This window comes from Zootoca vivipara, chromosome 3 (genome assembly GCF_965207765.1).
Source record: "Zootoca vivipara chromosome 3, rZooViv2.hap1.1, whole genome shotgun sequence".
Lineage (NCBI taxonomy): Eukaryota > Metazoa > Chordata > Lepidosauria > Squamata > Lacertidae > Zootoca > Zootoca vivipara.
The window spans coordinates 95703474-95714901 of record NC_142586.1 but is presented as its reverse complement, the minus strand read 5'-3'; the positions used below and the strand labels follow the sequence as shown (position 1 = coordinate 95714901).

General features: G+C 45.7%; 1 non-coding gene across 1 annotated transcript; it reads left to right on the top strand.

Moving 5' to 3' along the window:
• The first annotated feature begins 834 nt into the window (after positions 1 to 834).
• On the top strand, positions 835 to 905 carry TRNAS-UGA (transfer RNA serine (anticodon UGA)). Its single transcript has one exon. It is a non-coding gene; the product is annotated as a tRNA-Ser (tRNA).
• The last annotated feature ends 10523 nt before the right edge of the window (positions 906 to 11428 follow it).

The following is an 11428-nucleotide window of genomic DNA, read 5'->3' as shown; positions in this document are numbered from 1 at the left end:
AGTACCCTAGTAAGAAATAACCGTTGTGTTATAGATGTTAATTAAAAACAACAACAAGCAGCTAAACAAATAAATAAACACATGTCAAAGAGGTATATTTATATTAAGAGAGTTCTAACAGGCACACAAAATAATGAGACATTATGTTTCCCCGATGATGCTAAATCTACTTGGTATTCTCCTCAATGCTGGGCAGACACACAAACAAATAGCTTTGCTAATTTCTGCCATTTAGAGAGGTAGGTGAACTTGGCAGTTAGAGAATAATTCAAGAGCTGCCAAATGGGAAATGAGAGGTTTTTCATCTTTGCAAACACTTCATTTCCACATATCAACGCAAATGCCATGCATAAAGTAGCAATGGCATAAGAAGATCCAGTGCGAGTTCTGCCGGAAGCTGCAGGGTGACTTTGTACGTGCGGTTGGGATCTGATGGTTTCCATCTCCACCACAGCACAGAAAGGATAAATATTCACATCACTCTAATTTAGAGTGTTGTCTAGGTGAGGATGGGGGAGGAAGCGAACTAAATTTTGTGACACAGTTTTCCAGTCAAAATGGTCCACAAAAATGCACCTATTAGTGGAAATAATGTACAAAATGGCATTCTATTATGGAAAATGACTCACAAAATGCACATATTAGGCAAATTGCACGCAAAATTGCATATGGATGAGAAATGCTCATAAAATGCATAATTTTGTGTGTGCAGGCTTTTATAAGACAACTTCACACATGGATGTGGGTGAGCTGAACTCAGCTTTGATAAAATGAGAAATGTGACAGATTCATCCCTTTCTAATCCAGGTGGAATAGCTCCTTCTGCTTAAGGAAGGACCATAGCTCAGTGGCAGAGCATCTGCCTTGAAAGCAGAAGGTCCCGGGTTCAATCCCTGGCATCTCCAGGTAGGGCTGGGAGAGGCTCCTGCCCCAAATCCTGGAGAACCTCTGCTAGTCAGTGTAGACAGTACTGAGCTAGATGGACCCATGGTCTGACTCAGTAAAAGGCAGCTTCCTATGTTCCTACTGACAGAAAGGATTGAGATCCAAGTAAGTCTCCCACTGGAAGAAGGAGTTGGCGGTTCAGTTTTGCCCATTCCCTCTCCTGCTTCCTACAATGCCTGTTACATTTTCCCAGAGGTGCCCAAACGTGGCAGAGCAGGGGCGTAGCCAGGATCAAAATTAGGGGGGCAAGGGGCGGGGCCAAGGCACGGGAGGGGAGGGGCCACAGTGCGGCAAGGAAAGCCATGGTTGTTCAGGGGCGAGGGGGCACCAGGATCAGCCCGAAATCGGGCTGCTCCGACCCCCTCCTCCCCCTCCGCGATCGGCAGGGGCGAGGGGGCGCCAGGATCAGCCCAAAATGGGGCTCTTCCGACCCCCTCCTCCCCCTCCGCAATTGGTAGGGGCAAGGGGCCGCCAGGATCAGCCCAAAATTGGGCTGTTCCGATCCCCTCCACCCTCCACCCGCCCCACAGCCAGCCAGGGAGAAGGGAGACGTCCCTTCTAGCCGGCTGGCTGTGGGGCGGGTGGGGGGGGAAGCCCCAGAGCCGCGCAAAGCATTTGGCTGGCTTTACCTCCACCCGCCCCACAGCCAGCGAGAAGGGAGACGTCCTCTAGCCAACTGGCTGTGGGGCGGGCGGAGGGAAAGCCAGCCAAACACTTTGCGCGGCTCTGGGGCTTTCTCTCCACCCGCCCCACAGCCAGCGAGGGAGAAGGGAGACGGCACCGGGCAGCGGGGCAGGCTAGCCAGCGGCCCTGCTTCTTAGGGGGGGGCAACTGCCCCCTCCTGCCCCCCTGCCTACGCCCATGTGGCAGAGTAGCATTCAAGGGCGCAAGGAGGGATGGCTGCGGGGACGACGACAGGATATTGTGAAAATTGCCTCAACCCCTTCCTCCAGCAGGGGCAACGACTCCAATCCAGCCTTTTACAAATAACATATTCAGCCCCAAATGACTTGGCACCTCTATACTTGAAGGAGAGCCTCTCTCTGTATGTTCCTGCCCATGAGTTGAGATCTTCCAATGAAGTTCTCCTTAATGTACCGTCACTGGGAACTGTATGCTTGGCAATGCCATGTGGGTAGACATTCTCTATGGTGGGACACACATAGAAGGCAAATTCATCACTGAAATTCAGATGCCTTTGTTGTTCAGGCCTTTGTTATTTGATACTGCTGATATTCTGTTTTTAATTGCATTTTCTCTGGAATATGTGTTTTAAATGGAGACTTCGACATTTTATTGATTTCCTTGTGGCCTGCCCAGAGATCCTAGGATAAGGTAGTCTAAACATAGCCTACATAAATAAACAAATAAACCTCCATTTAATAATCACCCTATCTATAGCCTTGTTTCTGAACTTGGGAAGTCCTTGAGTGGGCAATGGGGCTTCCTAGATCCAGCGACACATTATCTCAACTCGCCTTTCCAAATCGGTTATGCTGTTGTGTCCCAATGATGATTTATATCAGGCATCCCCAAACTGCGGCCCTCCAGAAGTTTTGGCCTACAACTCCCATGATCCCTACTAACAGGACCAGTGGTTGGGGAAGATGGGAATTGTAGTCCAAAACATCTGGAGGGCTGAAGTTTGGGGATGCTTGATTTATATTCACTTATGTGAACACTGGTTTTCCCAGTAGTGATGCATGGAAGAGAGAGCTGGACCATAAAGAAGGCTGATCGCCGAAGAATTGATGCTTTTGAATTATGGTGCTGGAAGAGACTCTTGAGAGTCCCATGGACTGCAAGAAGATCAAACCTATCCATTCTTAAGGAAATCAGCCCTGAGTGCTCACCGGAAGGACAGATCGTGAAGCTGATGCTCCAATACTTTGGCCACCTCATGAGAAGAGAAGAATCCTTGGAAAAGACCCTGATGTTGGGAAAGATTGAGGGCACTAGGAGAAGGGGACGACAGAGGATGAGATGGTTGGACAGTGTTCTCGAAGCTATGAACATGAGTTTGACCAAACTGCGGGAGGCAGTGCAAGACAGAAGTGCCTGGCGTGCTATGGTCCATGGGGTCACGAAGAGTCGGACACGACTAAACGACTAAACAACAACAACAACAACAATGTGAACACCATCGGTGTGACCGTTGCCTTACAGAATAACAAGCAAAATGTCAAGCTGTTGCCCTGAGGTGCTTACAATTGAAAATTCTGAGAAAATGAACCTATTCTGCCAATACTCGTAATAGACCGATATGAAATACGCAGCAGAAAGACGGCATTTTGCGCGGTCGTGCGTAGCACCCTGGGAGCCTCAGGCAGCCCCCAGCAGTTCAGGGGCTGGCACCACCTTCCCGGGCTGGATACCTGTGGTCTCTGCCCACACAGCCAGCCGTCCAATCCGGCCGGGGGAGGTGTTGCCAGGGTGGGATTGGCCAGGTAGGAGGAGGTAACCATCCAGGGCCCACAGCAGAAGGCGAGACATACCTGGGAAGCAGTCAACGGCTCCAGAGCTTGTTTCACACACACATTGCATTGGGGTGCCTGGTGCAAAATGAATCGGTCTATTACAATTGAAAATTCAGCACAAGGGAATGTGAGAAAAATGGTAATGGGAAGAACAGGCATGCGTTTCAGAGGTCTGGAAGACTGAGAGGTTAAGTCACGGAGAAAAGGTGGCTTGGAAGGAAGAGAGAGAAACAGAATTGTATTGGAGGGAATGATACACATAAGGGTAGAATTAGTACATAGTTTATCTTGTTTGTATGTTTGGGAGTTTGATATTGTTTTATTGCATGGTTGGTTATTTTATATAGCATATAAACCATATAGCACCAACCCCTGATATTTTAGGGATGAAGGGTGAATTACAAATGCTTTTGCCAACAACTAAAATCATGGGAGTGGGAGACTGTTAAATGGCTGAGGGTGGTGGAAGTTTTAGAAACCAAATGTGCGTCCAGAAGAGTGTTTATCGTGGGACTGCTGCTGCTAAGGTGTGCCTCTACTTCCAGCATCCACACATTCCATCTCTCTACCCTTCCCAATTTAATCCAGATGTACCTTTACTGTGGAAAACTTCTGGATCATGGGTTTTCTCTTTCCCCCTCTGCTCCTAATGTTTGTATCTTCAAAAGAAATTATTTAAGTGTTTCCTATGAAAGAGCGTAGGAAATTACTGTCTTTCCTACTCCACCCCCAATACTGCGAAGAGGGCAGATTGAAGACAGAAAAAAGTAAAAACTGCGCAAATGAGATGATTTCAATTCAGCTCTTTCAATTTTTATCTTTATTTTTAAAAACACACACACACATCGCACTGGGGTGCCTGGTGCAAAATGAATGTGTATTTGGCTTTCATGTGCAGAGGTGGCAGTAGCTAAGAAATCAGAAACACTGTGAGCCACCAGGTATGCATATTAAAGCTGGCATCACAATTCTGCCTCAGCTGAAGTTCAGAGAGAATTTGGAGGCTCCTGCTCAGGTAAAATATCAGAGGCATTTAAAGGGAAGCCAAAAGAGACGTATAAGCCTAATGAAATATCTCAGTGGGATTTCTCATGTCTCTAATCTTGATACTGAGCTAAAGTACAGCATGGCTGCCTTACTGTGTCATAAAATCGTAGAATTGTAGAGTTAGAAGGGACCCTGGAAATCATCTAGTCCAACCCCCTGCAATGCAGGAATATTCAGCTGCCCCATACAGGGATCAAACCTGCAACCTTGGCATTATCAGCACCACGCTCCCATCAACTGAGCTTTCCAGGCCCCCAGGGTCAGACTCACCACTGCTTCCAAATCTGATTGGTCTTTGGCACCCAAACTTTCCTTTCACCCGAAGATGCCAGGGAATGAACTTGGATCCTCCTGCATGCAAAGTGTGAGGTTCTGAGTGATGTTCAAAGCTTCTGTTTTTGAAATGTATGACATGGACGTGACCGTAGATAAGAACATAATAAGAGCTTGCTGGATCAGGCCAGTGGCCCACCTAGTCCAGCATCCTGTTCTTGCAGTGACCACCCAGATGCCTAGGGAAAATCCACAAGCCAGATCTGAGCACAAGCCCACTCTTCCTCTCTCCTTTCCCATCATTTCTGCCTCCAGTTGGTGAATTCCTCCTTTAGAGCCATCCTTAGTCCTGTCTATTAATTTCAGTGGGTCTACTCTGTGTGGTACTAGCACAAAACAAACAAAAGTGTAGATTGACCCTCATTTATCTTTCTTCTAAACCAAAAAACCTCAAGTGCTTTAGTCTTCCTATTAGAAAAGGATTTGTTGGTTAATCCTGCTATAATTTGCCATTTCTGGGAATTGCTCAGACCCCTTTTATATGCCGATAAATAAGATACTCAGTCTATTTCATATAGCAGCCCGTGATAATGAACGGGGTGTCTGCTGCATTCGAAAAGCTCCCCCTTCCATCATTTGATGTTAATGTTACCAGAAGGAAGAGTTTATAACATACCCCAAAGTCCATTAGTCTCACTGTCGCAGGCCTCTATTCAAGAAACTCATCTGCATTTTTATTACTCTATTTTAAATCCAGACATTAGAAAACAAGATGGCCGAAGTAAGCAGCTACAAAACCTAGCAAAGGGCAAGTTAACCATACTTAGCATGTGGTAAGAATCCTGTGCCCACAAAAACACAGCATTGCAAGTGCCTTCACCCCCACCCACTTTAGTACCAGGGCCAAATCATCACTATTAATTTGCTTGTGACCCTTGGAATGGGGGAAAAACTGATCTAGGTGGATCAGTGGGCATGATCCTGCATGTATATTAGCTCCCTGATTTTCTACATGACCCATCTAATACAGTCATACCTCGGTTTAAGACCGCTGCGGTTTGAGTACTTTCGGTTTAAGTACTCTGCGAACCCGGAAGTGTTTACTTCCGGGTTCTGTGGCGTGTGCATGCGCAGAAGCGATCTGCATGGTTCACACATGCGCAGAAACACTCTATCGTTGCTTCGCGCATGTGCGCTATCAGCAGGGCCGGCTCTAGGGGGAAGGCTGGGTGGCGCGGGGCTGCCAGGGGGTTGCCGCGCTGCGCACAGCACCCGCCCACCAGCCACGGCAAGAAACGGGGCGGGGCAGGGGCGTGGGAGCGATCTCCGCACCACGGTGCCCGGGCGCCCGACATGCTTAAGACGGCCCTGGCTATCAGCACTCGGTTTAAGTACTTTTCATGGAGTGAATGGCTCCCTGGAACCAATTGAGTACTCAAACCGAGGTACCACTGTATGCTGAAACACAACCACAGTATTTGTATATAATGTTTCAGTTAGCTAAAACTCCTTATGCTGTTTCTCTCTGAGGTGCCAATTAACTGCTCATGATGAAGGCAAAGAATTTTTTTTAAAAAATATGTTTATTTATCTGCAGTGGTTATGTAAAATATTACTTTGTGCCAAGCATCAACTCTAATGAATTGATAAACAGCACCGCCTTGGGCAACAAACGTTGCTAAAGCCACAAAGCCAAGCTCCACACGGAGTGAATGCGATGTCTCCTGATACATTTAGAATTGGGGAGGATATAAGCAAGATGGAACATGCTAGCTAATAAAGACAATAGGAGATGAAAGGCATAGGCAAGGGAGCTAAGAAGTGAATATGCATTAGTTATCCTAAATAACTGGCAATCCAGTGTCTATGGAAAAACAGTGCAATAGTTCCTCTAAAAAAGAAAATTAAAAAGGTCCACTATAACCCCCCCCCTGCAATGTAGGAATCTCAGCTAAAGCATCCATGACAGATGGCCATCCAACCTCTGCTTAAAAGCCTCCCAAGCTGATACGATTCCACTGTCAGGACAGTCAGTATTTCTCAGCCTGGCCTACCTCACATGAGTGATAGGAGGATAAAAGCAGCAGAGAACCATGTACAGTGGTACCTTGGTTCTCAAACTTAATCCGTTCCGGAAGTCTGTTCCAAAACCAAAGTGTTCCAATACCAAGGCGCGCTTTCCCATAGAAAGTAATGCAGATTGGATTAATCCGTCCCGGACTTTTAAAAACAACCCCTAAAACAGCAATTTAACATGAATTTTACTATCTAGCGAAACCATTGATCCATAAAATGAAAGCAATAAACAATATACTGCAGTCACACAATCAACCAACCAACCAATCAATCAATCAGTTGGTAGCTGAACTGGGTTCCACACAGTCACACACACAAAAGAGCCGCAAAAACCAAAATGCAAAATAAATACGGTAAGTGTGGCACTCAAATTGGAAGTGTAACACTCAAATCGTCAGCATAACACTCAAAACATTAGTGTGGCACTCAAATCGGAAGTGTGGCACTCAAATCAGAAGCGTAACACGCAAAACGGAGCATGCTCAGCTTCTGAAAATAGTTTGCAAACCGGAACACTCCATATTTTTTGCTCCATAAGACACCTTTTTTTCCTCTTAAAAAGTAAGGGGGAGTGTCTGTGCGTCTTATGGAGTGAATGTGTGGTCGATCACTGGCTCCCTTTCCAGCCCTGCCCCCTTGCCCAGGCCTCCATTGTTGAATGTTCTGCAGACGGAGACTGTTTGTTTCCCCAGCGACATGTGACTAGCTGATTAGATTATCTGTCTGGAAACTGTAGAAACGGCTCCATTTCCTTTCCTAAAGAAGCTGCAGAACTGTGAGTTGAACCCCATAAAACAGGATTTTTTCCCTTTGCAAAGTAAGCTCAACAACTGTGAGCTGATCCTCAAAAAAACGGGGCTTTTCCCCTTTGCAAAAGAAGCTGTACAACTTTGAGCTGATCCTCAAAAAATGGGGCTTTTCCCCTTTGCAAAAGAAGCTGCACAACTGTGAGCTGATCCTCAAAAAATGGGGCTTTTCCCCTATTCTAAAGAAGCTGCACAACTGTGAGCTGATCCCAAAAAAAGGGCTTTCCCCCTTTTCTCCTCTAAAAACTAGGTGCGTCTTATGGAGCGAAAAATATTGCGCTTCCGGGTTTGCAGTGTTTGGGTTCCAAGTTGTTTGAGTACCAAGGCGTTTGAGAACCACGGAACCTCTGTATTCTGTCTTGAGTTTCCTGGAGGACAGGGGGTATTAGAGGGATAAAACAAGGAAACATATAAAATAGTTGTTTCGAAATGGTTTGGGAAATGGATCTGGGCAGGAAGAAACAATATGCCTGTGTGGCACCTTAAAGACAAGCACATTTTATTATGAGATCAGTGTGTGTGTGTGTGTGTGTGTGTGTGTGTGTGTGTGTGTGGACTAGAGTCCACTTCATCATATGCATGAAATGCTCACCTCAGCTGACAGGTATGCAAAGAAAAGATCTACTTGGCAGCATGTAATGTACAGTTTTGTCCTAATGGACCAATTAGGGTTAAAATAGTAAAGTGCAAAAGAAGGTTAGGAATTAAATGTAAGAACTCCTCTAGCACAAGCATTCAGAAACTGATTTCCAGACATTTATGAGAGAAAAAGCACAGTCCCCCAGGTATAATCATGTGGATTTGGGTCTGCCATTTCTCCAATACAAGTTTTTCTACATTCGTACACTGAATATTGCAATCCCTGCAGGTCTGAATGAGAAATTAGAGCTCACCTTTTTCCTCCAACAGGAACAACAACCTTATACAATTTTCAGAGCTGAGCCTCTCAGCAACAGCCTAATACAGGTTTTTTGGGGAGTCCAGTTCATTAACCACTACATCTATGCCAGCCTGATATAATCTTACAAAGATACATCACTTGTAAAAGATTGCCATATATTGGAGGGGGAGGTACATTTTTTTGACTATTTTTTAATAACTGGCATGTGTCTGTGTGTGCACATGAACACACAAGAGCCATAAAAAATTATTAAGTGATCTGTGATTTGCTGTGAAATTATTATTCAGAGAGAGGATTTTTAAAGCATTCAAACAGCATTTCAGAGAAGTTTGCTCTGGATCCTAGAAGAATGCAGCTAATCACTAAAACTATATGTTTATTCCAGTGACCCACTTTCCTCAGCTACTCTGATATTATGCTGTGGTAAACAGAGCAGCAGGAGAAGACAGGTGGAAAACTTTTTGATTTAAACATTTAATTATTGGTTTTGTTAGTCACCAAAAAATAAACACGCATCTGAATGAGAGTGTCACACTTTGGCCACAAATCACTTTATATATCTTTATATATTTGTTTATCGTGAATATCTCTGCTCAACGTTTTTATGGGTTGTTGTTATTTTTTGGATAACCTACTTGTGCACCTGGATCTGTGCTTCCTCACAGTTTTCTTTACCAGCCAGAAATGTCCAAACCTCTATCGCTCGCATTTTATTACCGGCTTCTTCTTCTTCTTTGGCTGCAGATCCCAATTGTGAACAAACATTGCACTTTACAGCCTTAAAATTAAAATGTTTTGGGGAGGGAAAGTGCCAAGGACTCAGGAGGTTCGGGTTGCATTAGCTCCTCCCTGTCACAAAACATTTATTCCTCCGCGGGGATATCACTTAGCTCCCATCCACTCTCTGACACAATTTCCTGGCAGTAGTTCCACATTGTAGTCAAAGACCGAAGCCATTATAAGGTCGCAAATAGCTACACCATATGTATTATTTATGCCTTTCACTTTAAAGTATGTATTATGCACCGCTTGCAACCCGGCCTCCCCCTCAGGCTGCAAGTGCATAATGGACTGTAGGAAGGCAGCCTGGAGCAAGAGCTATTTAACACCTCAGAACTCTTGAGCTCCAAGGAGGAAAAAGAGGTGGGTGTGTCATTGAGCAATTTACCTGGTGCACTTAAGACTGGTCTAGCTGAGAAAACTACATTCATCTAATTTGAAAGCCCATTTACTCATTGCTTTGTGGACAATTGTTTTGTTCTCTTTCTTTCTCCACCCCAACCCCCCCTTGCCCCAGTACTTTTCTGAAGCTTAAGCCTATAAAAAAGGTAAAGGACCCCTGGGCGGTTGTTGTTGTTCTTTAGTCCTTTAGTCGTGTCTGACTCTTCGTGACCCCATGGACCATGGCACGCCAGGCACTCCTGCCTTGCACTGCCTCCCGCAGTTTGGTCAGACTCATGTTGGTAGCTTCGAGAACACTGTCCAACCATCTTGTCCTCTGTCGTCCCCTTCTCCTAGTGTCCTCCATCTTTCCCAACATCAAGGTCTTTCCCAAAGATTCTTCTCTTCTCATGAGGTGGCCAAAGTATTGGAGCCTCAGCTTCACGATCTGTCCTTCCAGGGAGCACTCAGGGCTGATTTCCTTAAGAATGGGTAGGTTTGATCTTCTTGCAGTCCATGGGACTCTCAAGAGTCTCCTCCAGCACCATAATTCAAAAGCATCAATTCTTCGGCGATCAGCCTTCTTTATGGTCCAGCTCTCACTTCCATACATCACTACTGGGAAAACCATAGCTTTAACTATACAGAGCTTTGTAGGCAAGGTGATGTCTCTGCTTTTTAAGATGCTGTCTAGGTTTGGCATTGCTTTTCTCCCAAGAAGCAGGCGTCTTTTAATTTCGTGACTGCTGTCACCATCTGCAGTGATCAAGGAGCCCAAGAAAGTAAAATCTCTCACTGCCTCCATTTCTTCCCCTTCTATTTGCCAGGAGGTGATGGGACCAGTGACCATGATATTGGTTTTTTTGATGTTGAGCTTCAGACCCATATTTTGCGCTCTCATCTTTCACCCTCATTAAAAGGTTCTTTAATTCCTCCTCACTTTCTGCCATCAAGGTTGTGTCATCTGCATATCTGAGGTTGTTGATATTTCTTCTGGCAATCTTAATTCCGGCTTGGGATTCATCTAGTCCAGCCTTTCGCATGATGAATTCTGCATATAAGTTAAATAAGCAGGGAGACAATATTCAACCTTGTCGTACTCCTTTCCCAATTTTGAACCAATCAAAATTGGTTCAAAAGTGGTTAAGTCCAGCCAAAGGTGACTAGGGGGTTGCAGCGCTCATCTCGCTCTCAGGCCGAGGTAGCCAGCGTTTTTCCACATACAGCTTTCCGGGTCATGTGGCCAGCATGGCTAAACTGCTTCTGGTGCAATGGAACACCGTGATGGAAACCAGAGCACACGGAAATGGTGTTTACCTTCCAGCTACAGCGATACCTATTTATTTACTTGCACTGGCATGCTTTCAAACTGCTAGGCTGGCAGGAGCTGGGACAGAGCAACGGGAGCTCACCCCGTCGCGGGGATTTGAACCGCCAACCTCCTGATTGGCAAACCCAAGAGGCTCAGTGGTTTAGACCACTGCGCCACCCGTGTCCTGTGGTTTTCCTATGGCTGCGCACACATTTGGGGAAGCAATGGCTAGCTAAAGTGGGGCGCACCTGCGTTAAATGTGTAGTGCAGATGGGGGTCTTCGTTTCTTGGCTGTGCGCACACCATACATTTAAAGCACATGACTTCATCTCCCCTTTCCCCCTGCCCCAAAGAATCATGGAATGTGTAGGTTGTTCAGGGTGCTGGGATTTGTAGCTCTGTGAGGGGAGAGATATATGGGAAAGGTAAA